The following is a 27,104-nucleotide window of genomic DNA, read 5'->3' on the forward strand; positions in this document are numbered from 1 at the left end:
ACCTGAATTAGTCAGCTTGGGCTTCCATAACAAAATACCACAAACTGAACAACTTCACAGAAATTCATTTTCTCACAGTCTGGAGATGAGAAGTCTGAGATTAGGGTGACACCATGGTCAGGCTTTGATGAACATTCTCTTCCTAGCCTGTAAATGGCCACCTTCTCACTGTGTCCTCACATGGCCTTTCTGTGATGGCAAGTAATTCGTCTTCCTCTGCCTCTTCTCAAAAGTCCACCAATTCTGTCAGATTAGGACCCCATCCTTATGACCTCTTAAATTTAACCTTCGTTATCTCCTAAAAACTCTGTCTCCAAATACAGTCACGCTGGGGGTTAGGAAATTTGAGGGGAGGCAATTCAGTTCATGGAAACTACTGACTATAATTTTAATCAACTAAAAATTACATTGCTGCTAATATATCTAAGATTCTAATACTTACCAGCAGGAAAGACATAGAGGAGTGATTGAAGATTATGTAGCTCATTCCTCTGCTCCTCTCACACACATCTGGCTTTTGGAATGCTGAGATACTGTAGAATGAGGGAAGGTCTCCATTTTCAGGTATTTGAGCTGTGAAGACTGCAAAGACCAAGGGTGCATTTAAATTCTGGCCCTGTGGAAAACTAGACAGCTGTCTGGAATAGCATGGCAGCTGTGACAGCCCGACTGCTCCTCATAGTCTTCCATTCAATGGCTCAGTTGCTATTCTCCTCCACCCTTTCTGGTTCTTCAGTGCCTCCCATGACATGGGTTCAAGCCCTGCTCACCTCGCCTACAATGGGTATAGCCTTATATTTTCTCCATAACCCAGTTAGGATGACATGATTGTTTTCATCCTGGGCTTAACTTTTTAATCCTTTTCTACAGACTATTATCAGAGACCAACATTTTTCAAGCCAAAATCCAAATAATCTTAAGGAAATCCATGAATAATGTACTACACCGGTGCACCTGGCTCTTGATTTCGGGGTTGTGAGTTTGAATCCCACATGGCAGGGGGCTGGGGTGGGTAGAGTTTACTTTTAAAAAAGGATGTGTTACACTAATAAGAGACTTAGGTGGAGTAGAATTTTTCCTTACAAGTCATAGAGCAAGACAGTTGCCTAAATTACTGCAAAATTCCCTCTTTCCACTCCTCTAATTTCTCCCCTTTTAGTGCTCTCTGGGTAAGTGGTAACATTGTGTAAACATCTAATCCCCAAACAGAGTGGTAGTGGTTTTAGCAATGAGAGGAAGAGTCACTGGGCTTTTACTTACTGGAGAAACTCCCAGTAGCCAGATTCAAGCAGCCATAGAATTTCCCCCACCCAATTTACAAAAGCTAGCAGCATACGTTGGAGTCTGCAGGGTTGCCAACACCATAAATCCCAAATGCATTTGCAAGACTGTTTTCCTTTGGTTCAATACTTGGATTAGGTGAGTGGAATAAGGTATGAAGTACCATGTTCCAGGGACCGAAAATTAGTTAGTGGCCTCTGTGGGCATTATGGTTTTGAAACAATAGAAGAGAATTTCCAGGGCCTCTTTTCCAGGCGCCCAAAGCTCAGACTGACTTCTCTTCCTCCTAATATCTAGCTGCATCACTCTTTTGGGGCTACCTTGTCTCTTCTTTACATCACTGTACATATTTCTCAGTTTTCTATGCTCAGGAGGCTTTACCCTTCATCTGGACATCTGGGCTCTTTGACAGAGTCACAAGGCAGTCTTCTATCCCTCTACATCCCATGATTCCATGATTCCCTGACATGTCTTTTATTTTTGTTTATATCACTATTGAGAGGAAAGTCTCAGGACAAAAACAAGAAAGAAAGAAGGCTCAAATCCTGACTCAGAATTAGAGCTGCAGTAAAGAACATTCCCTGGGCCAGCAGGCCGGACTTGCATTCTTGCCAACCCTTCCTCGCAGTAGGCAAGCAATGCCTCCATTCAGACCATGCAAGTCATTTTGAAACTGATTGCAGTTGGTGCTTTTATTGGCATCTCTCCTTTGAAGTTGACTTTCAGATCATCAGTGGTTTTGTCTGTAGACCCCGGTGCCAAGGTGAAGTGACAAACTTTGCTCACAAAGTGATATTCTTAACAGCGTTTTACTCTGGGCTACCAAACTGCCCTGTTAAAAGTGAACACAGAAGGGTTGGTTGTGGTTGGCTAGGCATAGGTGGACGAATATGATCGAGCAGGTGTTATAAAATATGAATTGCAGGATCTGGGCAGTGAGTGTATGGGTATTACTATAAAATTCTTTCAACTTTCCTGGATGTTTCAATATTCACCAAAAAAAAAGTTCGGGGGAAAGGAGTACTACAAAGTCAGCAGTAAGGTTAGTAGTAGATTATAAACATTTGAAACATTTGAAAGCATGCAAGTAAGACTAGAGCTTTATATGCTTTTTTAAAAAATTAAATGACTTATCGGTAGTTAATTATTCTGTCCTCCACATTTTTCAAATTAAAGACATAGATGTCATACAAGAAAGAAGGAATTAACATTTTGAATACCTTACATGTAACATGCTATCAAATTCCAGACTACTAATCATTTATTAAGCCATGGATAAAGGTATGGGTTTTGATGTCAGATGATAAGGGGAACATACACCAAGTTATTTCATCTTTCTGAGCCTCAGTTTTCTCAAGCATAATTTGGGCCATGGGTGGTAGTGGTGGTGATGAGGATATTCACATCTTAAAGTCATAAGATTCAAATGCTCTGTAAAGAATTAACTGCTCTGTAAAGGATAAAATACCTTGTAAATGTTACTTAAAAAAAAGAAACCAACTATGAGAATTAAAAAGAGTATGTTATCCCAATGTTTCAGCCCTCCCACCCCCCAAATTTGGCCAATGTTATGTGAATAGTATATACTGGATAGTATACATACACTGGAGCATTTTGAAAGATTGGAGGGCCAGGAGACTCTCAACCAAACTCACCATTTTTCTTCAGAAGCACCTGAACCTCAGCATACATTTAATGGGTTTTTTTTTCACTCTTAGAGGGAAAATATATGGAAATAAAATATTGTGACCTTTACCTATAGTTCTTAAGCAAATTACACAAAATCTGTATGTACCTACCACAGAGATATACTTGGCACATTATTGAAATCAATGAAATATATCATCCTTGCAAAATTCCTATGAGAAATCCTGGTCCCAGGTCACTGTTTAACATTGCTACCAAAAATCAGAGTGGGACAGGCCCTTCTAGCCTGCCTCAATGAGAAATGGAACTAGGATGATACAACAAAGCAACACAAAACTTGGTGTTGTAAAATAACAGCCAACAATTATTTGTGAACCTACACTTCTGCTGATCTAAGCTAGGTTTCCTCAAGCACCTGAAATCCAGGTCTGCTTCGGGATTTGGCCCCATGGGCTGCTGGGCTTGTTCACCTGTAGGCTCAGCTGAGTTCCAAAAGAGCCTGCAGGTGGGCACCATCTCTGGAGACCAGGGCTCAGAACAGGTGTGATGTCACCTCTTTCACATTCTATTGGTCAGAGCAATTTACAAGCTCAGCCTAGAGTCAGCAGAAGGGAAATAGGCTCCGCCTCTTGATGGAAAGAGCTACTAAGTCACATTGCAAAGGGAGAAAAATGATTGTAGCCTTGCCGGGGAATTGTCTATCAAAACAATCACCGCCTAGATCACTCTCACTCTGGAAGATGCTACTAAAAAGGTCAGCACATCTTTCCCTTGATGGCAGATGTGTAGCTGTGGACCAAATCCTCTGTTTCAGGAATTCCCATTAAAAGGTGAGAGGCCAGAAACAAAGAGATCTTGTGAGCTGTAAAAAAAAAAAAAAAAAAAAAAAAAACCAGATTCAATAAGATCTGAATATTTTATACTTTTATTTTGGACAGAGGATCAAATAGCAATAATCTGTTGGTTAGTCTCTGAGTCTCTTGATATCATGAGACTGATGTCTTGATGTCACGGTTTATCTTTTATCAAAATTACATCTAGCCCAGAAAACAGTTATACCTCCATTAGACACGAAAGCATCTTCCACAGTTCTGCACACGGTAACGGGCAGAATATGGAGGGCACTCCAACTGAATCTGGATAAATGGCTTTTCTCTAGGTGAAATTTTGAAAGACTTGGCATAGTTGGTTTCCAAAGACGTGCCTCATGAGCTGTATTGCCATAGAATCTTCCAGATTCCTTAGCTGGACCTCAGATTTCTCCCCTCTGACCTCACAAAGCATTTTGTTTTGGTCTCTCTTTTGACACCTTTAAATGTATTAGCATTACATTGCATACATAGCTCATCTTCCTCACAAGATTTTTCTTGTCACATCTTATTTTTGTAGTCATCTTTTTGTCTCCTTTCGCCATTATAAAGCACCTCATGGTTGGTGTCCATTCTGCTTAGTAGCTATGCTGTGTCATTGGTAAACACACACAAGAATCAGTGGACATTAAATCCATTATTGTAGAGGTTTATTTACTCCAAAATATTCTCCTATTATTATAACTAGATTTTATACATATTTCAAAACATGATTTTTTTTAGAGTTTATTTATTTTGAGAAAGAGAGTGCGAGCAGAGGAAAGGCAGAGAGAGGAAGAGAGACAATCCCAGTCTCTATCAGCACAGAGCCTGACATGGGGCTTGATCTCACAATCAGGAGATCATGACCTGACCCAAAATCAAGAGTCAGACGCTTAACTGACTGACCTACCCATGCGCCCCTCAAAACATACTTTTTAAAGAATTTTTTAAAATCACAGAAAAGTAGAAGGAATCCCTATGTCCCCCACTCAGCTCAAAGAAGACAATGATGAAGAAGCATAGCAGATGAAATCCAAACAATAAGCAGCAAATAACTCCAAAAGTTGAAGTTGTCATAGCAAAAATACTCATATCATCTGTAACATGTGGCGGCTTCTACATTAATCCAAGACCCTGGAAGGGGACTCAAGTGCTTCTAAGCTGGTAGTCATGAAGGGCAGAATTCAAAAGATGACACCCACCGCCAAGATTCCTATGCCCTGGGTATTCTGTCAATCATTAATGTAGGAGCTGCCATGAAAGAATTTTCCAGATGTAAGTAAAGTCCCAAGTCAATGGTCTTATTAAATATTCTATTGCAGGCTTCATCCAGGCAGATACACCCTTTTAAAAGCAGAGAGATTTCCCCAGAAAGTAGCAGAAGAAGGAGTCAGAGAGATTTAAAGTGTGACAGGAATTCAGATCATTGTCAGCTTTGAAAATGTAGGGGAGCCTCTCACAAGGATGAGAGAAAAGCCTCTAGAAGCAGAGAATTTTCCCCATCTGATGGCCAGCAAGGAAATGAGGACCTCAGTCCTAACCAACTGTAGGGATTGGAATTCTGCCTACAGCCTAGGTGAGCTTGTAAGCAGATTCTTCCCCAGACCCTCCAGGTAAGAACTCGGGCCAGCCGACGACTGGACTTCAGCCTGCGGGCCCTAAGCAGAGGACGCAGTCAAGCTCTCCTGGACTTCTGGCCGCCTCACTGTGAGCTCATAAATGGGAGCTGTTTGAAGTGTCTGTGATTGTGCGACTGTGTTATGCAGCAGTGTTAAGATTATGCAGTTTAAAGGTGTGATGTTTTAAAGAAGGGAGGAAATATGAGCAGTCTATTCTTGAGACCTGGCTAGAAGGAAAACTGTCAGGCAAAATCAAGTTTTGATTAAGGCATTAACTGAAATGGAGGCAGCGTTCAAGTTTAACGTGTGCTTGTCAAAATGAGAAGATGATAGGAATCAGAGAAAGATGCTGACGAATACCTTTATCCAGGTAGGGGCTATTTCTTTTCCTTTCCTTCCTTCCTTCCTTCCTTCCTTCCTTCCTTCCTTCCTTCCTTCCTTCCTTTTTTTCCTTCTTCCCTTTTTGTTTCTTCCCTTCCACCCTTCTTTCTTTCCTTTTTTTCCTTCCATCTCTTTCTTTCTTTCTATTTTCTTTCTCTTTCTTTCTTTCTTTCTCTCTTTCTTTCTTTCTTTCTTTCCTTCCTTCCTTCTTTCTTTCCCTTCCACCCTTCTTTCTTTCCTTTTTTTCCTTCCATCTCTTTCTTTCTTTCTATTTTCTGTCTTTCTTTCTTTCTTTCTCTTTCTTTCTTTCTTTCTTTCTTTCTTTCTTTCTTTCTTTCTTTCTTTCTTTCCTTCCTTCCTTCCTTCCTTCTTTCTTTCCCTTCCATCCTTCCTTCTTTCTTTCATTTTTCTTTCTTTCTTTCAGATTTCAGAAAATCAAGGGATATGTAAATATGTTTACATTTCATAAATACAATTTTCATAAAGCAAAAGATAACAACACAGTCAGAGGGAGGCAAAGCTTCCCAGGCCCCCAAAAGTCCCCCAAAGGGACATACAGCTACAACGTGGAAGCTACTGCCGTTTGGAGTGAGGATTGTGCCAGGCATGAAGAACTCCTCTCTCTTCCCTCCTGGCAGCCTCTCCAGCCTGACACTCTGGAAACCCTGCCTTCCCGCCTGTTTACTAGGAGCGAGGAGCTGGTGCAGCAGAGTCCCAGAGCATCCCGGGGTGTCTGCTGAGATAGGGAGGGATGTGAAGGCAGGTCCTCTAAGCACCTCTCAGCAGGTCCGAGGCCTGCGCACACAGGGGTGCCTCGATGGCAGTGGGGCGTGTCGGGGGCTCAGAGAAAAGTGGACACAAGTGGGATTCGAACAGTAAGTGTGGGCTCTGTACACGGTGCTGCCACTATGAGTCTGCTGGAATTAGGCCACTCCATCTTCTCCACATAAGGTACTGTGTGGAGGGGGGCGCCTAGGGCAGTGAGAAGTCGGGAACTCTCCCAGGCGTCCTGAGAGAAATGTTTTTGTTTTTGTTTTCCATTTGGACACACATTCAGTCGGAAGAGAACTGACTAAAAATACACAAAATCGGGCAGCTGAGTTGTGGAACCTGTGTCATGATTCTATCGTTCCCACGACAGTATAAATATTTCCCCCTAGTCAAGGAAACACTACAGCCACTCAGGTATTTCTCACTGTAAGATGATACTGAGTGATACCATCTCTCCCTGTTCTGTCCGCTTGTTTTCATGAACTTTCTGTCCATGCGAACATTTGCACAGCTTTAGGTATGTACTCTGCTTGGCACGTACATTTTTTTTTACTTCCTTATTTATTGACTTGATCTGCTGTGATTTCTATATTGGTAACTGTGTTTATCTGGTGGAAAAAGTCCAAAACAGAAGTCCTACTTACTGTTTTTCTCAAATATTACCCAGAGATTAGCCAGCGCAGCCGGCACTGTTGCCAGGAGGAGTAACAGACAAGCGGTGAGCGTTTCCGCCCCATACAGTCAGAAGTGGGATGTTCCTGTGGCTGGAGCCAGACCAGAAAGGATCCCTGAATGTGGATTTCTGAAATACGTATACAGTTTTCAGGAACTGTGCTCTTTTCCACAGACAGGGGCTTCAGGGTTTGAGACCGCTCCAGCCTCAGCAATGTTAGTTGGGAAGTTTTTGGATGCAAATGACAGGAACTGAATTTAACTATCAAAACCCACATTTTGTATCTCCAGCACACCCAGTGGGGGTCCTGAGAGTCCCCTCCCCCGGACAGCTGAAGGTAGGAATGCAACACGGAGTGGTCTCCTCAGCTTTCTGGTGGGTCATTCTCTCCAGCCAAGGGCAGCTGCAGACTCAGCTTTTTTTTTTTTTTTTTTTAAGTTTATTTATTTTGAGAGAGAGAGTGAGTTAGGGAAGGGCAGAGAGAGAGAGTGGGAGAGAGAGAATCCCAAGCAGGCTCTGCACTCTCAGAGCAGAGCCTGATGTGGGCCTGAACCCAGGAACCCCGAGATCAGGACCCAACCTGAAATCAAGAAAAATACCGGGAGGAAGAACTAAGAGTTTGGTTACGTGTCAATGGCCATATAATGTTTCTTTTCTGATTTATTATTGTTCACATTTCAGAAAACATTTATAAAGAAAATGTATTTGAACTCCTAGCAATGTTAGAGTAAAGATAGATTTATGGGGACCCTATCTGGCATCTGTTATCTTCATCTAAATTTTAGGAAATAGACTTTACCTGAAATTTTTAATTTTGATAAGTTTAAAAAATTTTTTAATTAAAAATTTATCTATATTTATTTTGAGAGACAGAGTGTGAGCAGGGGAGGAGCAGAGAGAAGGAGACAGAATCTGAAGCAGGTTCAAGGCTCTGAGCTGTCAGCACAGGGCCCGACACGGGGCTCAAACTCACAAACCATGAGTTCATGACTTGAGTTGAAGTCAGACGCTGAAGCCACTGAGCCACCCAGGCACCCCTACTTGAATTTGTTACTGAAAGTATTTTGTTTCCCAAAAAGCAGTGTTTATACTTAAAAGGGAATCATAGGTCTTTCTGATGAAAAAATTTTAGGGCTGCCTGGGTGACTTGATTTCAGCAAGGGCATGATCTCATGGTCCATGAGATCAAGCCCTGCATCAGGCTCCATGCTAGCTAAGCCTGGAGTCTGCTTTAAATTCTCTCTTTCTCTCTCTCTCTCCCCCACCTCTTTCCCCCATTTGTGCTGTCTCACTAAAATAAAAAACAAATTTAAAAATGTTTTTAAGTTGGAAAACAGTTAAAGGTAAGTATTATGACTTATTGTGATTCCAAGAATACACATTCTAAAACAAAATATTGCATGATATCACAAAGTAAATGTTTCTTCAACTTACTCAAAAATCTGTAATAAGGCCATTGTGATGCAACCTGACAGTTTGTGGAAGCTTCCTGTAGAACACCTCAGACACTATGGAAATCTGGCAGATGCTTGGATTTCATTCACACAGGTTTCCCAGGGTTATAAAAAGCCTCTTTCTAGTTTATAAAATGAATGGCCAGCCACAGATGACACTGTGAACATAAAGGAAAATGCAACGCATTTACAGAAAACCAAGAGTTTGGTTTTACATCAGAGGCCATATAATGTTTCTTTTATGATTTAGTATTGCTTTCCTGAATTTTTTTTTAATGTTTATTTTTGAGAGAGAGAGAGAGTGAGTGAGTGAGTGGGGCGGGACAGAGAGAGAGGGACACACAGGCTCTGAAGCGGGCTCTGTGCTGACAGCAGACAGCCCCACGCAGGGCCCGAACTCATGAAACATGAGATCATGACCTGAGCTGAAGTCAGACGCTTAATTGATTGAGCCACACACGTGCCCGGGTCCTTGATGTCTCAATACTCTTTCTGCCTTTCAAGACTAACTCTCTCCCTGTGGACCTGACTCTTGACATTTTCCCCAAATACGGATCTGGAATCCTTTCCTTGGCTATAATTTATGTTGGCAGGCTGCTTTGAGAAAAAGCCATGTAACCTGGTTTGGCCCAGACAACTGTTGTTAAAATATGCCAGTCACCATATGTCACCTTATCCCAAGTAATAGAAGAAATAATTTCTCAGGTTTAAAGAAATACCATCAAATCCCAACATGATGTATTTAAATCTGATAATACCATTTTAAATTTTACTTCAAAGAAGGAATAAGTTAAAAAAAATGTCAAAGAATATTCTGGAAAGGAATAAGAGTAGGAAGGAGAGCCAGCAACAAGCATGTGGCACTGAGGTTGAGATAGCTTCATAGTAATAAGAACTTAATCTATCACAAAGGAGGCCTCATGGAATGACCAGGAAGGAAAGCGACCGTGGTTAGTGGTTAGTGATTGGAGCAGAAAATCCATTTATCCCTGTGTCACACACTGTATAATAGAATTAAGAAAACCAAATATTTTATAGAGTAAGAATTGAATATCCAATATCTAAATTCTGGATTGTTTTATTAACCTCTGAAGTAAAATATTGACTCACAAAACCAAAAATCAACAGATTTAGCTAAAGTCTTTGAAAACATTTACATCTCTGAAAAGAAAAGTCTTCTTTAACTAAAATAGAAAGACGTACAAAGGCTGTGAAAAGATGTATACAGCAAATACGATAAATACAACACATTCTTTTTTTTAAAAGCAATCTTCACGTCCAATGTGGGGTTCAAACTCACAACCCTGAGACCAAGAGTCACATAATCCACCAACTGAGCCAGCCAGGTGCCTCAAATATAGCAAATATTATTATTTAAAGAATTACTTTAAAAATTCAGTGGATAAATGAATGATTTGAATAACAGGAAACTTAGTTAATGAACAAACAGGTTTAAAATTAGCAACCTTGCTAAAATTCAGGGCACTTGAGTGGCTCAGTCGGTTAAGAGTCTTGACTTTGACCCCGGTCATGATCTCACAGTTCGTGGGTTTGAGCCCTACTTTAGGCTCTGTGCTGACAGCTCAGAGCCTGGAGCCTGCTTCCGATTCTGTGTCTCCCTCTCTCTCTGCCCCTCCCCTGCTTTCACTCTGTCTCTCTCTGTCTCTTAAAAATAAATAAACATTAAAAAAATTTTTTTAATAAAAAATATATAAAAATAGCAATAAGGATTTTTTTGGGGCAATTCAGACATCCTTCACACTGTTAGAAGAGGTTTAGGGGACTGTATGTACTCATCTACCCTTGCTGATTGCAAATATTTTGGAAAACAAGTTAGCATTACATATAAAGAATAATTAAAATCATTGTTTTCCTTGATATAGTAATCCAGGTCTGATAACTTGGTCTTAAAAAAGCCAAAATAAATAAGAAGCTGTAGGATTTATGATAGGAAGAAAGGAAAGAAGGAGGTGAGTAGGAAGTTAAGAAATCAGAATGAAGAAAGGAAGAAAAAATAGGCATTAATTAAATTATGGCACAATGCAGCCATTTGAAACAAAGTGTACCCTAACAAAAGCAAGGAAATCACTTACTATGTAATTAATGTTCAGTGCAGAAAGCAGGATATGTCCTTTTGCACATAGTAAATTAGTTACCAAGCAAAAATGAGCATGTACATACACCATTAGGATTAGAGGAGAAATTTCAAGGGGCGACTAAGCGTCTGACCTTGGCTCAGGTCATGATCTCACAGTTCGTGAATTCTAGCCTCGCATAGGTCTGTGCTGATAGCTGGGAGCCTGAAGCTTGCTTCCAATTCTGGGCCTCCCTCTCTCTCTGCTCCTCCCCAACTCATGTGCTCTCTCTTTCTCTCTCTCTCAAAAATAAATAAACACTAAAAAAAATTTTAAAAAGAGATTTCAAAAGTGAACATAGTTGGGATTTTGTTTCCATCTTCCACATGTTCTTATGTTACTTCATATCCTTAACACTAGTAATAAGCATAGCTAATGCTCAGAGGAAACATGATGCTTTCAGTCATGAATGCTTCCAGATTGGCAGGTAGCCGCATTCTTCATTGTTCATAGAGAGGAGAGAGCAGCTCTGAATTGACCCTGGAGGTTTCTGGAATAGAAATAACAAAGAAAAGAATAGGAAAAAGTGAATTAGACTGCTTTATTTGCCTATTTTTTTAAGCCAGGGGTACCCAACAGCATCCACTTTCCGTATACTCACGGGGAAAGATTATTCAGGTAAATGATTGTATGTTCATGCAAGCTTCAAGAAAAGCCCTTGATAAAATCTCCTTAATTGGCACTTTGTTGTATTAATCATCGCCATCAAATAATCAACTATTTATTAGTCACTCCATTGTACCTTCTGCTACACTAGCCTTTATCTGACAGCAGTGCACTCCAGCCTAGTCACAAAGATACTTTTTCTAAGAAAATGGGAAAATCTGGCCTTTGGACTGGCTTTCTCCCCCCTTCACATCCATCTTACACTTGTCTGATTGCTTTGGTTCTTGGGTTTGGTCAGAGGGGAGGGAAGTGAAAGGATTGACTCCCGGCTTTGGTATTTACTACGAGTATCAGGGAACAGGCTTTCCTTTTTAATGATTAATAACAACATGGTGGAATTTTTCTATTGTTTGGTTGTCATGTGTAGGCTTTCCATTGCTGTCAGCCTGGCAGCCAAAAAACCTCTCTAACAACCCAAGAAACCACTGCTCTGCCCTGGGATCAATGGGCAGCAGTGTTTCTGAGCTGACAACGTCAGAAGGAAGAGATGTCAGATTTACAGCTATACCCGCTTTGGCCTCGTCAGCTGTGAAAGGCTACAAGAGCCTGTTTCCTTTCAACACTTAAGCCTCCAACTATAACATGAGAAAAAGATTTCTATTTCCTGCCTCCTACTCCTATAGTTGCAAAACTATCTTTTTGACAGGTTATTAAAATCTTTAAAGTTGAGGGTGGGGTTGGGTTTTTTTTTAAGCACTCACATTGGTGGTTTTAGAATATCTTGAAAGGCAAGGTGTGATTTAGCTTTCTGGGATGGCATTCGATTGCCATAGCTGGGCCTTGGACTCCCAGAATGCAATGCCACCGGCCCTTGGAAGGGAGCCCTGGAGAAAGCAGTGGTTTGTTGGTTAGCAAGGTGTTTAGCAAGGTGTTACTACAATAAGAGTTTTGTATAACTAACTATGGGCCTTAAAAACACTTTTAGTGCAGGTCTGGTTCATTTGCTATTCTGTAGTGTGCATTGAATAGTTATTCTCTATTGTACAGCTGATATGATTTGGTTCTTGGTAAAGAATTCACTCTCTTATAGAAACTGATAGGAACAAAATACTGGAACAGGGCAAGAATCCTGACCATCAGGACAGTTTTGTGGCCAGGATTGTTAAAAATCCATGTATATAATTGTCAAAAAGATGAAAAATTGTGTTTTATATATAAAATATTGGGTGTAGTTCCTTGCCTGCAGACTGAGGCTGTCTCTTGGGTAAAAGTAGGTTTTTCACTCTTTTATTTTTCTTATCCCACATGTAAACATTTCACAACACACCATGTGCCTCTAGGGGTGACTACAGGAAGCAGGCGGAACATGATGTCTTGGTAGCTTTCACTGGTGGCTTTTTTAGCAAGGGCTGATGAGTATCCATCTTCACTTAGAATCCTGACAATTGATATTTTGGCTTCCCAGGCTACAAACTCCTGGGGCTGTAGTCACCGCAGCCAACCTCTCTCCATGAGGGAGAACCAGAGAAGAGGCCATGAACTGCAGGCATCCCCCGGGATCTGCTCCTCTTTAGGGACTGTCTCTGATGGATTTATTTCCTTGTTGAGAAATGAAATATTATTCATTAATAATTTATGATAATTAAACTAATGTTCTTATTTCATTGAGCGAAGTCTCAAAAGTAAACAGGTTAGTTTGAGTTTGTGTTCCCTCAACATTTATGCGGGACTCACTTGCAGGCAGAGTTCTACTTTTGTGAATGTGGGAAATTACCAAAAATGTGGAAAAAATGACCCCTGCACACGAAGTGACTCATGTAAATTTAAGGGTGGGGACTTTCAAGAGATCTTTTTGTCCAGGTTCCCTATTTCTAGGTATGTCTGTAAGTCATGTTAATAAATAAGCAATAATAGGGGGGGCCTAAGTGGCTCAGTGAGTTAAGCATCTGAGTTTGGCTCAAGTCATGACCTCAGGGTTCTGGGTTCGAGCCCCACATGGGCTCTGTGCTGGCAGCTCTGAGCCTGGAGCCTGCTTCGGATCCTTTGTCTGTCTCTCTCTGCCCTTCCCCTACCAGCACTGTTTTTCTCTCTCTCTCAAAAATAAATGTGTTAAAAAATTTTACCAAAAAAAGCAATAATATATAGCTCAGTTTGCTCATGTCTGTGGATTGTGGATGCTAGTGTCCTAAAGTGAATGAAGAGTAACAGTGTGTGCGTGCGTGTGTGTGTGTGTGTGTGTGTACATGTGCACGTGCGCACGTGTGTCACTTGACCATGGGTCTATATAACTTGCATCACATTTAGCAAAGGGCCTTATCCTACCTTTCTCGCCACTGGCATTAGAATTACCTCTGTGCAGACCAACAGCACTTTATGGAATTAAAGGTATGTTTTTCAATGTTTGACACATGTGGAGAAATGTGTCAGGCGGTGGAAAAGATTTGGTCTTCTGGAGAGCTCCTTAGAGGGTCCAGCAAGCCGTCGGGGGCAGCATCTCTCTCTGGCCATCAGGCCTGAGAGGGTGGGGAGGACACTCCCAGCACACAAGCAGGGCCTCCCCTAATGAAAAGTGACAGTGTTCCCAGTGGTGGGAGGCCATCACAGGGGTGAGGCCAAGAGAGCGAGGGTGGTTGGGGAGGGGGGAGGGATTTGCATAATTACATTCACCTGAGGGACTCCATTTACCCAACAATGAGCCTCATTGTGGTAAAGCCAGCTGCTGGCCATACTGTTAGAACAATGTGAGCTGTGGCCTTGTTCTCCCGAACAAATGCTTGGACTCTGCAAATGACAATTAGCATTTTGAATGCTTATTATTAATAGGACATATGTTAGCATGATGTGTCACCCTGGTATAATGAGGCGTGTATTTATATGTAATACGTGTATTACTACCTACTGTGGCAGAAGGATTAGATACTATGAACAACATCACATTTCTATATGCCCTACCTCTCTGGGATACAGCTTCCTATCATGACGTGAGATGACCCTTTACGTACAAGTTTTCTGCTGATGTTGAAGAAAGAATGAGGTACTAGAGGCTTCGCTTGGGTAAATGCACTTACTGTGTTGAGTTCCAGTACAGGGTCTTTTGTTCTTGGACTCCGAAAGCTTACGATGGATTTGAGAGATGCAAATCAGAATTTACAGAGGAGGTGCTTTGGTGGAAGAGGCTGCAGCGCTCACACGTGGCCATGCTCCGTGGCTGGGGGCATGTTTACCTAAGACTCCAAATAGACAGAGTGGAGATGCCAAGACAGCGCAAATACAGCGCACCAGGCTCAGTTCCTGGCATTGCCCACATTTATATTCAACAGGGAGGTGCAGAGGATGGAGGCTGCAAGGGTCTGGAAGACAATTCCTTGTCTTATGCTCATTAACTGCTACATTTTGTCCCTTAAATTTAGAGCACAAGACACCTTTTTAAGGGGAGAAACCCCCCCCTTCTCAGCTTTAATTAAGGATGCATTTTAAATGTCATTGTGTTAGCATAGTTGCATCCCTAATTGTTCTCAGCATTTTACTGGAAAGTGGGGAAATACTATAGCTCCTTTCTGGGGAAGGAGTCATGCTCCTCTTTTGAAAGTCAAGCTGGGTCCAGCCTAATGCAAAATGGGGGTGTTTGCTTTAGCAATTTCCTGACTAAGATATAAAAGCTAGAAGCTACCAGGATTCCAAAGCCAGGAGTCAAATACTAGGCCCACGTGGCCTTGGCTCTGTCCCTGTCTTCCAGAGGAGGCATGCTAATGAAAGACAAACATGCTGGTTTTTATTTTCCTTCCACAACAATCAATGGGAATTACAAATGAAAGACACTTTGGTGTCAAGGAGAGGGCACACTCTAGGAAAGTGGTAACAACATGGCAGGGTGCACAACAGGTGCCCTGAGAGTGTGTGTGGCACAGGAAGCCTGGGGAGGCCCAGAGTCAGGCGATCAGCTGCTTTCCTGATAGAACCAAGCTCTGCCCCATCTTCCCCCCTTTACCCTCATCTTGCCACCAAGATGAATTTTCTAAAGCAAACCCATCTCCTTGAAACTCTGCTGCCAATGGCAGTGGCCCCGGGGGCCTTAGTGACTCATCAGAGCCATCTGGGCACCTAACCCTATGACAAACCTTGGGAATCTGAATTCTCTAGAGCAGACGGACACAGAAAGGAAATCTGTATTCATATTTCACTTTTCAAGTCCTCCAGCTTTTCAGATTCCTAGAAATAACTACAATCACATGAACGAACTCAAGCTTCCATGATCTATTATCTCCAAAGGAATTTAAATGCCTCTGAGGGTTCCTGGGTTGAAGGGCAGGAGATTCTGAGATTTTCCTTTTCTTACTGAGGAACTCAGAGCTCCTGTTTTAGACCTTTCCCTCCATCTGTTTGATGTCTCCACTTCCTTCTTTGTTCCGATTGACCCTCCTCCTCCTTTCTCCAGGTCATCACCGCCAACAGCCGATGCTTCATTAGCACTTAATAAACCTTAACTAACAACAAGACTAACAACAGGGCAAAATATGAAGTGAAGTACTGTGTAATATCAGACACCACTGCTCCTAAAATGACGTGGCCCTTCTCGCCATTAGAGAAGTGACTGGATGGTTATCACCGTCCTTATTCCCTGATCTTATCCATGCCCCGACCTTATCTGTATCCTGCCCCAGAGAGCCTTCTTCCCATCTTCTGTGGCCTTTTCTTCCTCGGTTTCAAGCCCCTTCCTGCCATCAATGAGACGTTTGTGTTCCCCTCAAATTCTTACGGAGAAGCCCTAACCCCTAATGTGGTGAATATGTATTTGGGGATTGGGTCTCCGGAGTTGACTAGGTTTAGACAAGGTCATGAGGATGGAGCCCTTGATGGGATTAGTGCCCTTACAAGTGCCGTGTGAGCAAGCACAGAGCAAGAAGGCACCTCTCTACACACAAGAAGCAGGCCCTTGCCAGGACCCGAATCCACTGGCAACCTTTTAGACTTGCTCTTAGACTTGCCAACCTCCAGAACTGTGAGAGAGAAATGTTTGTTGTTTAAGCCACCCACTCTGTACTATTTGTTACAGCAGCCCAAGCTAGTAAGACACTTTCCCTCCTGTCCACCTCTCCAAAGTCATCTTCTACTGAAGGTCTTTCTCTGGGCACAATCCAGAAGGTGCAAAAATGGAAGGCATCTTCCTCTGCACCCCCTTTCATCTTGCAGGGCAGCTTAGCCCTTTTGCATTAGTCTCTCCCTCCAGCTAAGCTCCTGGGCCTTGTACTTCAAAAATAATATTAGTGAATGTCCCCAAGAGAAAGAGTGGTATTCTCCAAGGATAAATTCTGTAACTTTCCTTACCTTGTCAGATTTTCTTGAACTGCAAAGATTCCTCTTATTGGGATCCTAAGAAGCCTTGCAGATGGTTCTAATGGAGCCAATTCCCTGGTTGTATCTAGCAACCACAGGCTTCCTCTCAGTGGAAGGTCCTTCTGGGAAGCCTGTCCATCTTGGAGATTCCTGCTTACCCCAGAAAAAAATCTTGCTGTTTGCTCCCTGAAGCTTTCTGTAACCCCACCCAAAGTATCTTTTATTTTTGTCACACTGCTCTACTTTGTACCTATCGGCACAGAAGCATTCATCTTGTGGTAATGGAATTTGGGGGTTGTCACCTCAGACTTCTCTGCTGGTCTAAGCGTATCTTGAGGGCAACTCTGGCTCACTATGGTCTCTGACATCCAATGTGCTTGTCGTGGAGTGGAATGGAGTGCTGTGAGTTCACTGAGTGAGGTAAGATGTGGAATGACAAATATTTGTTAGATTTGGCAATTAGGAGGTCATTGGTGATCATGGTCACTCCACAGGAAATACTCATTAGGGACAGGCTGCCTTTGGGGTTTTTCCAGTAAACAGGCAGACTGGGACCTGCACTCAAGTTCTTACTGATGAGGGTGGCACAGTGGAATCTTACCCACAGTCCATTGTCCTTGCCATGCCTTCTGGCATGTGTGCCTCAGCCTACTGGAAGGATATCATGTACCTACTGATCTACCCAGAGGGCCACATGTTTGCATTGTGTCAGCTAGAGGAAGCCCTTTGTGAATTCCCTCAGAGGCACTGAATGTGCTAGAAGAGTCCCTGCTGTGGTTCAGCCTCCACCTCCTGAGACTGGAGTCTTGCTTGGAACCCTACTGAGTCATTTCATTCCTCTCTCTCTGTAAAGGGGGAAAACCTATCACAGAGTTAAATGAAGTACTTCAGGAGGGCCATCATTGCCACGTATTTGGAAAATGTTCAAAAAGCCCAAGATGTTTCCACAGGCCCCTCAAACCCAACGTGTGCAAAACTGAAGCCATCACTCTCCTGGGCAGACTTGCCTCCCTGTGTTTCCTTCCATCGGTACATCTGACTGCCCAAGCTAAAAGCCCCCTGCACTGCCATGCCTCAGTCTACCCACAGTCCTACTGGGTTCGCCTCAGAGAGCTAATTCCCATCCTCTCCCCTCTATTCTCTGGCCACTGCCCTGCCTCAGACAATCACCCTTCTTGACTAGATTATGTCAATTGCTTTTTAAAAAAAATTTTTTTAAGTTAGTTTATTTATTGAGAGAGAGAGAGAGATCCAGAGAGAGAATCTCAAGCAGGCTTCATGCTGTCAGCACAAAACCTGTCTCATAAACCATGAGATCATTACCTGAGTTGAGATGAAGTCAGATGCTTAATCAATTACACCACCCAGGTCCCCCATGTCAATTGCTTCCTGTCATTTCCTATTGTAGTTGGTCTTCCCTCACAGATTCATACTCCAGATGCTCTCCAGACATCTTTCTAAAGACAGGATCCAGTCTCCTGTTTAAAACCCTTACAGAATGTGTTGTTTTAGTCACTTTCTGGATCATCTACTTGTTTATTATATTTTTGTGGGAATTTACATTTAATATTTATGAAAATATTATTATATTTTTAAAAAACCCTTACATATTCCCCCTTTACTCTCAGACCATTGGTTGAGTCCAGACTAGCTTGGTATACAAGTCCATTCACTTTGGGGCAAATCTACCATTCTGTCCATCTGATCCATACTGTGCATTAGGCTGTTTCCGGAGGGTACCATGCTCCTTCAAGCTTCCTTGGCTTTGCACATGCTGTTCCCTCAGTCTGGGCCTTCCCCCCTTATCTGTCACTTTTATGCAGATTATTCTGAAACCCCCTCCAACTTCTCTCTGTTCCTTTTCTGTATGACTGTGCACTCCTTTATTGCAGCACATCATGTTGACATACAATCATTTATTTAATCTCCCTTATAGGTCCTTAACTTTCACATCAAAGGTGATATGTTGTTCATTTTTCTCTATCCAGCATTTAATGAGGGGTCTGGCATTTATTTTGTGCAAAGTAAATGTTTGTTGAATTGAAAGTCTTTCCAGAAAGACACCAACAGCTCTACAATGGAATAATGTCAACTACTAAAAAAAAATGAGTTAGATCCACACATGAGTATAACCTCAGAGTGATACGTATCTATTTTTCATAAAACGTAGAGACAACAACTCTTTACATTTGTTTTTGTCTATCTGAACATAGCGAAGTGGTTGGGAGAAATCTTAAATTCAATCTTCAGTTAACCTAGTGAGTGAGATTGGAGGAAGGAGAGAAGGGTGATTTTCTTTATAACTCTATTGTTGGACTTGTCAAAAAGAGCTTCTATTGCTTTTGTAAAATCAATTAAGAAAAATGAAGTAAATGGTGGGTGAATGAGTAAATAGCTTTCAGGAAAGTTCTCAGAAAGAAGGAATATTGTTACCGTGGTGCAAACCCTAAGAAAGTCTGAAGAAGAAAGTCAGAATCACCAGAACATATAATTAGGCTACTATTATTCACTTTGTAAAGGATTTTTCTCTTCTCTAAAAGATTCTCCACAGGCTTCTTTTTAAAAAGGCAACTCCATTCAAGCTCTTCTGTATTTGTTAACAGATGATTAACTACGTATTTGATGGGGGGCGGGGCCAAGAGAGTTTCGGGAGTTCGTGCCGGTTGAAGAGCTATCAGAAACAAAGATAAGCTCCATTAATATGACAATGTAATTATCAGGGAAATTATTACATTGAAAAAATTCAAAGTTCACACAGTGTTTTCTGGAGAAAGGGCACCCAGTATTTCAGGGGGAAGGTGAGGGTGCCTACCTTCCTGGGGTTTGGGGAAGATGTGCCAGGCTATTGATGGGAGAACATTGTACCCATCTGGCAGGTACTGTACATAAGTCACAGATCTTACTGAGAAAGCAAATCCTTTTCAGGTGTCAGCAGTTAGAAAAGAGAGGTGGGTGGTAGTGAGCAGATAAGAAATCTTGTTTTGTTTTGTTTTGTTTTGTTTTGTTTTAAAGAAAAGAATAAAAGTTAAGTAAAGTAGACTTGGCAGTCACTGTGAAAACAGAAGAAATACTAAGAACATTACATCATGGCAATGATGCAGGCCTACTTTACATTTTAGTCATTAAAACAGAGGATGATGAGAGCTACTAATTCATTTTTAGTATTTGATGAAAGAAAAAAATCAATCAGGCTTGCATTATTGACGTACTATGTGCTTGTCCTAGGGGACGACTTAAAAAAGAAACTTTCTACCCAAAGAAAAGAAATCATTCCATAGGCCTCTTGGGCTCCCACCCACAACTTTTATGTGATAAAATCAAGTGGAAAAAAAAGCACTGCCTTGAGGGAGAGAGGAAGAAGGCACAGTGTGGCAGTGTCTTGGATTTATGTAAAACAAGGCTGACAGACTTTTTCTGTAAAGGGTCAGATAGTAAATATTTCACTTGTTTTTCTGGGTCAAGCGATAAAATCTAGAATATGATGCAGGCTCTCTAATAACAAAAGTGAAAGAATATTTTCCCACAACTTTTTAAATTAGCCAAATTCAATACTTTGTTTATATAAACACCAAAATTTGAATTTCATGTCATTTTCATGAGCAATGAAATTTCTTTTATAAAATTTCTCAGCCATGTGGAAATGTAAAAAGCATTCTCAGCTCATGGGTCATACAGAAACAGATGGTGTCTGAGACTTGGCCCATGGGCTTTAGTTTGCTGTCTCTAGACATGGATAGAACATTTCCGGCTCAAGACAGATATCCTTACTCAGTCAGGGCCTACCAGCTCAAGGTGAGGTTGGCCATCGCTTGAGAATTCATCTCAACACAGCAGCGCTACCAGTAACAACCATAAGATGTGACAAGGGACAGCCTGGCCTGCCATGCTGTGGCATCTCTGTAAAGACTACTCAAAGAACAGTTAACTCAGATGACAGCTGGATTGTACCTGCCTTTTCAGATCTGGTGCAACTGGCTGAGCCCTCCATCCCCAGCCTTAGGAGAGTCAGACTCCAAGGCTTCAGTTATTTCCCAAGGAGCTTGCATGCTTGTGTCCAGGAGCAATGGTCTCTGCCGCATTAGGTCAATTTATGGATTGAATTGTCCTTGTTTTTATGATTGCTTCAACTGGAATGGGGAATTCAGTTGCCTTAATATTTTTTAATCAACTCACAGAGTTGCAATTAAAAATTTAGGGAGGTAATGTCAACTTCTATGTGGTAATAGCATCTGCTCAACATCGTTAAGGTCATCACCATAGCCAACATTTCCAGACAATTGGTTTGTTTTGTCAGATGCTTTTCATATATTATCTTATTTAATCTTTCAGTAGTCATTGGAAATAGATTTTAAAAAAACAATTATTACCACATTTTATAAAAAAAGGAAATTAAGGAAAAAGAGTTTGAGAAATTTTCCAATCACAGAGCTAGTTGGTGGTAGAATTGGATTTGGAGCATTGTTAGCGAACCAGGAGCTGGTGCTCCTCAAGGCTACCCCATCTTCATCTGTGGTGCTTTAATTGAACACCAGATCTCTTTGTTCTTGAAAGTCCCTCCCCCACCTCCTTTCCCATTCTCATTGTGAGAACCACCTCCCAGAGTGTCCTGGCTTCTTGCCATTTTCCTGGCCCTCTCCTCACCTGTGTCTTTATCACTTCTTCCAGATTGTTTCCATGAACTCTTAGAACCTTGATACAATTATCCACAGTAATTTAGCTCTTACCAGCTCATATACCCAAACTAAGTTCTAGAGTTAGTCTTCTTTGAGAAATAATGTCATGTTATAGGAAGAAAACCTTGATTGGCCAATTGAATGTAGAATGATAGAGCAAAATCTATATGGAGACAATGGAAGAAACAAACAATTTCCCTTTCTTTCTTGGGGGGGACGCAACAAATAAACAAGAAAGGATGAAATCAGTGATTGCTGAGCAGCATGGAAGAAAAGATATAGGACTTTTTTTTCAAGACTTTGCTTTATGGGGCACTTGGGTAGCTCAGTCGGTTAAGTGTCCAACTTCAGCTCAGGACATGATCTCATGGTTCATGAGTTGGAGCCCCATATTGGGATTCTCCATCTCTCTGACCCTCCCTGCCCAGCTTGCTCTCTTTTTCTGTCAAAATAAACAAACTTAGAAAAAGAGTTTGCTTTTTATGTAAGTGTTCAGTAAGGTCTTTTGTGCATAAAAATTTTGGGAGAACATACAGAATGTCTGAAATCAAGAAATGAAGAATTCAATGAAGACAGAAAGTAAGAAACTAATGTAAGTTCCCTAAGAATCTAAAAAATTCTATAGACTTTCCATATTGGATTTTTGACACTGGACTTCCCACAAGATGTGTTGATTTTACCTAAATCTTTAGGAGCAGGGTGAATCTACACAGTAAAGTGTGAGCCCACAGGGAGGAGAAGAATTCTATGGGGGTAGGTAGTAAAGAATGCAGAAAAAGAAATGAAAAAAAAAAGGGTAAGTTGAAGGTCAAATAAAAACCATATTATAGAGGGTAGGGGGGTTAAGAAGGGGATCTGAATAAGGGCAGAATGTTGGGACTGGAAAGGATGGGATGAATCTCAGAGAGGTGATGGCACTGCTTGGGGTTCAGGCACTGGAAAAAGCAACCTTTCTAGTTATTTTAACCAGAAAGGATCATAAAAGAGGGTATTGTGTTCTTTCTAACATTTCTGGAAAGGCAGAAGGAGCAGACTCCAGGCTTGGGATGGACAACGTTGCAAAATGGCCCACCAGGGAATTGTACCCCCATCTTGGTAAGAAAAGGGGGTAATTAGGAGTCCATGTTCAGCACTGTCAATTTCAGGAAGAGCCTACCCTAGCTGTAATAAGAGTTGCCATTACAAGTAGTTGTTCTAGAGCTACGCTGTGCCCACGCCATCTGCAATAGCAGAACATTCATGCCTTGCAGCCTTTATTGCTGCAGGTGCCTGGTGTTAGAGCGAATTGTGCTTACCAACAGAAACTAGCACAGAAAGATATCTTCCATCTCATTTCTGCCCTCCAGATTTCATAAGAGCACATCTTGGTGGAAACAAATTACATTAAGAAGCTAGTGACATGCCATACCATATTGGAGCCAAAGGCAAAAGGAAAATACATAAGGTAATACTGCATTACATTTTAATTCCTAAAAATATTGCATTAGTGTTATTTGTCTGGATTCTTGAGTTTTTTGATGTCCCCTAAATTTTGTGCCTGAGGTGCCTTACCTCCCTCCCCCTAGTCCAAGCCCTGTTGGGAACTCTAGCTGCAAGGGAGTCTTAGAAATACATATTGTAGCTTACCATCATGGCAGTAATGAAGGCACACTGGAGGAGGTTAGGATGGAGGCAGAGAGGTATCTCTGACAGCTCATTTCATGTCAGCTTGGGTGGGCTATGGTTCCCATGTTTGGTCAAACACCAGTTTAGATGTTGCTGTGGAGGTAGTTTTTAGATGTGATTGACATTTAAATTATTGACTAAAGCAGATTAGCTTCCATTGTGTGGATGATGACCTTATCCAATCAGTAGAAGGCTTTAAAAGAAAAGACTGAGGTCCCCAGTGAAAGGGGTCAAAAGTTACAAACTTCCAGTTATAAGATAAGTAAGTCCTGGGAATGTAACGCACAAAACACAATCATTATAGTAACATTGCTATGTGATATCTTTGTAAGTGGCTGTGAGAGTAAATTCTGAAAGTTCTCAACACAAAGAAGACATTTTTCCTTTCCTTACCTTTCCTTTCCTTTCCTTTCCTTTCTTTTTCTTTCTTCCTTTCTTCCTTTCTTTCTTTCTTTCTTTCTTTCTTTCTTTCTTTCTTTCTTTCTTTCTTTCTTTTTTTCTTTCTTTCTTTCTTTCTTTCTCTCTTTCTTTCTTTCTTATCTATATGAGGTGATAGGTGTTAACTAAACTTACGGTGGTGTTCATTTCACAATATATGTAAGTCAATTAATTATGCTGTACACTTTAAGCTTATACAGTCCTACATGCCAATTATATGTCAATAAAATGTCCAATAAAATGGACCTCTCTAGGTATTTCAACTAGAAAGGTACATAATGTAGGGAATTAGGTTCTCTCAAAAATCTTGGGAGTGCAAGAGAAGCAGGCTCACATATATACACAAACATCCTATTGACCTTATTAGTTCTGTTTCTCTGGAGAACCTTGGCTCATACACTTATCCAAGGGGATGGAGATAGAGAGGCAGTCTGCCAGATTCTCATGACTGAGTAGAAGAAACAGTACTGGGTTATAGTTTCAAGGCAGAGGGAGGAAAAAAGAAAAGTAGGGGCCTAGGCTTATTCTCAGGCTCCTAGAGTGGGTACCCAGCTAGTGCCTCTCATTTTAACAAGGAAGACCAATACAGTGCTAGATGATATGTCCATGAGAAAACAGAGCACATGCTCATTATCCTTAGAAGGCAGTTAACATCTTCCAAGTGCAGTCATGTTGCAGTGCATGAGATCCACCCTCTATGTGTCACAGGTTGCCTGGAATAGGCAATTTGGTTACTCCCTCATTCATTTAGATTCTCATCTCATTAAGTAAATAGTTGTTAGAAGCCTAAGAGTCACATACTGTCCAATGGCTTCGGAGATCCAATGGTGAATGAAAGATGAATTCATTTCCTCCATGTTTTCGTTCTAATTTAGGAAGATATAAAACACACACACACACACACACACACACACACACACACTCACAGAGGAAATAATTCCAGATAGTAATATGTGCAGTGAGGACCATGAGATCAGGCAATGTGATAGTGACAGGAAGTGGAGGCTACCCTGGACATGGTTTCTCAACTCAAATCTACCTAGAACCTGTGAGAATATGGGAACCAACCAGGCCATAGGGTGAGGGGTCAGCTGATTGCTCTGTGTGTGAACAAGCTGGAATCAAAGTAATGAACTCCAGGCTTATGTAAACTATGAAAGGGAACCCAAGCACAATAGGAACGTCTGTAATGCACCCCGTGGTTCTTCATACTGAAGGGGTGGATCAGAACAGAGTGGGTCTCGATGGGGTAATGCAGATGGCGGACTGGACAGGAAGGCCCAGGCTCAGGGCTGAGTCTGAGAGGAGCGTGGGGACCCCTGTGAGATGGAGGCTCTCTGAGGTGCAGGCGACGCCTGGGGCTGTTAAATCCCTAGACCGACACAGTGCGTGGCACCTGTGGGTTTCTCTTGAAATGTCAGTTGACAAATTAAGAAATCCCTTGCCTGAAGATGGAAGGAGCAGCCACAACAGAACCTGGGAGCCTTTGCATTCTGTGTGATTTCTTCACTCTTGGGGAAGCTTTTGCTTCCTTCTCTGAAACAAGATCCTACAGCTTCCCAGGTGGGGACGGGGAGCTGGCCCAATGGCTCCAATTCTGTTGCTTTGATATCAGTACTTGCTGTCTCCTGGGGGACTGGAATTTGCTTTTTTTTTTTTTTTAATTTTTATTTAATTTTATTTTTTTATTATTTTTTTAATGTTTTATTTATTTTTGATACAGAGAGAGACAGAGCATGAGAAGGGGAGGGGCAGAGAGAGAAGGAGACACTGAACCAGAAGCAGGCTCCAGGCTCTGAGCTAGCTGTCAGCACAGAGCCTGACACAGGGCTCGAACCCACGAACATGAGATCTGACCTGAGCTGAAGCCGGAGGCTTAACCAACTGAGCCACCCAGGCGCCCCTGGGATTTGCTTTTAACCCTTCTACCATATTGTGGCTCCAAATCCTTATTTTAGGTTTGTCCCCTTAGCAGCTGAGACAGCCTGGAATTCTAGAAGACTTCATTAAATACTAAGGAAGTAAAAAAAGACTAGTATGCCAAAGAGCTCAACAAGGGTAAGGGTAAGGGTAAGGGTAAGGCTTACGCTGCATGGTTTTCTGATATCTTTAGACCTGTGGGCTCTGGTACTACATACCATGTAGAGAGATTGTTCAAGTCTAAACCCAAAAGATGGGTATAATTTCATGACGGCATGTCTGAGCTCTATGCCCATCACCATGAACAGGGAACAAATTTTACTTCCCTTCCACAATGAAGCTGGGTCTGCCATTAAGATCTCATGACCAGATCTAGCAAATAAAAATACAAGATGCTTAGTTAAATTTAAATTTCATATACATAACACTTTTTTAGTATAAGTATATCCCAAATATTGCATGTCCCAAATGTCGCATGAGGTAGATTGATAACTAAAACCAGTCTGTTGTTTATCTAAAATTCAGATTTGACTGGGAGGCTCCAATTTTTACCTGGCCAACTGTACTGAAGATCAAGAAAGAGATTTTAACTTGTCACCCGCACCTGGCCTTTTCTCCTAATCCTCATTCTGGATTCCAGTGCTGGGACTCCACACCCACCTCAGGGCTGTGCTGTAGCTGTGGCACTATCCCCGTTGTAAGTCGTGACTTCTTCCTTTATTTGAGACCCTACCTGCTTCCATTTCTGTACCACAGGCATTCTTGCCTGATTGGACAGAATCATAATATCTGAACACACAAGAAGCATATTATCCACACAACAGAAAGTAGGCATCTGTCAGTTTTATGTAGTCAGCACACAACAACTTTGTGTTTTCCTTTGGGAATACTAAACTCAGTCCACTAGTGACCATGCCCCAAACTCCTGAGGACAGTAAAGCTTCTTGGACAGTTGGTAGATATTCAGACTAGAACATTTCCATTGCTCTTACATATCAGGGGATTAAATAGTCAGCCAACCATATGACATGCCTAGGAGCTACTTTCAGCTCCGTTTTAACCTGTTGAACTCCAGATAGCAACTTCTGTATTTTTATTTTATGTTATGCTTCCTTTGAGGCAATATGTATAGAGCAGTGAGGTTAAAAAGAAATAACTAACAACTTTCAAGAAAACAATCTAAAATAAGTAACTGTGTAGTGGGCATAAAAATATACAGATTTCCTTTGCTTCTACTGGTAATGCTGAAGCCCACGTATTTGGGATGTGTCTGCACATGATGTGCATTTAGCCACTTTTTCTTTTGCAGTGAACCTTTTATCTCAGATGTGACTTTCTCCTGCCCCCACTGCATGATCAGTGTGAGACTTCTTGCCTCCTCACGTGGAAGCAGAGTGGGAATACTGTCTAACTCTTAATTCAAATATAAAGTGTAACAGCCACATGTGCCATAATAAAATCTGTCCAAATATTAGCCGGAATTCCTAGTCCTGGTTCTTTTACTGACCCTGGCTGTCTAGGCAATGTTTAAAAGTGCCCGCAATCATCTCCCTTTTTTTCGCGTACGTGGCCCTGAGACTGTGAGTTCTTCAACAGGTGGGAAGCTTGGTGGGTGTGGGACCTTGTTTGCTGCTGTCGTGGGGGCTCAGGCTGCAA

At 41.7% G+C, this 27,104-nt stretch overlaps 2 long non-coding RNA genes across 4 annotated transcripts; one reads left to right on the forward strand and one right to left on the reverse strand.

Moving 5' to 3' along the window:
• Positions 1 to 1,955: 1,955 nt before the first annotated feature.
• Positions 1,956 to 3,449, reverse strand: LOC115296896. Its single transcript, XR_003911124.1, has 2 exons — positions 3,344 to 3,449; positions 1,956 to 2,113 (listed from the first exon to the last, which is right to left on the reverse strand). It is a non-coding gene; the product is annotated as an uncharacterized LOC115296896 (long non-coding RNA).
• Positions 3,450 to 3,544: 95 nt separating this feature from the next.
• Positions 3,545 to 26,929, forward strand: LOC115296365. 3 transcript variants are annotated; one of them, XR_003910866.1, is made up of 5 exons: positions 5,555 to 5,768; positions 7,514 to 7,560; positions 22,772 to 22,869; positions 25,974 to 26,145; positions 26,758 to 26,929. It is a non-coding gene; the product is annotated as an uncharacterized LOC115296365 (long non-coding RNA). The 3 variants fall into 3 exon arrangements; XR_003910867.1 differs by lacking the exons at positions 5,555 to 5,768; positions 7,514 to 7,560 and adding an exon at positions 3,545 to 3,758; XR_003910865.1 differs by lacking the exon at positions 7,514 to 7,560.
• The last annotated feature ends 175 nt before the right edge of the window (positions 26,930 to 27,104 follow it).

Source organism: Suricata suricatta, chromosome 7 (genome assembly GCF_006229205.1).
Source record: "Suricata suricatta isolate VVHF042 chromosome 7, meerkat_22Aug2017_6uvM2_HiC, whole genome shotgun sequence".
Taxonomy (NCBI): domain Eukaryota; kingdom Metazoa; phylum Chordata; class Mammalia; order Carnivora; family Herpestidae; genus Suricata; species Suricata suricatta.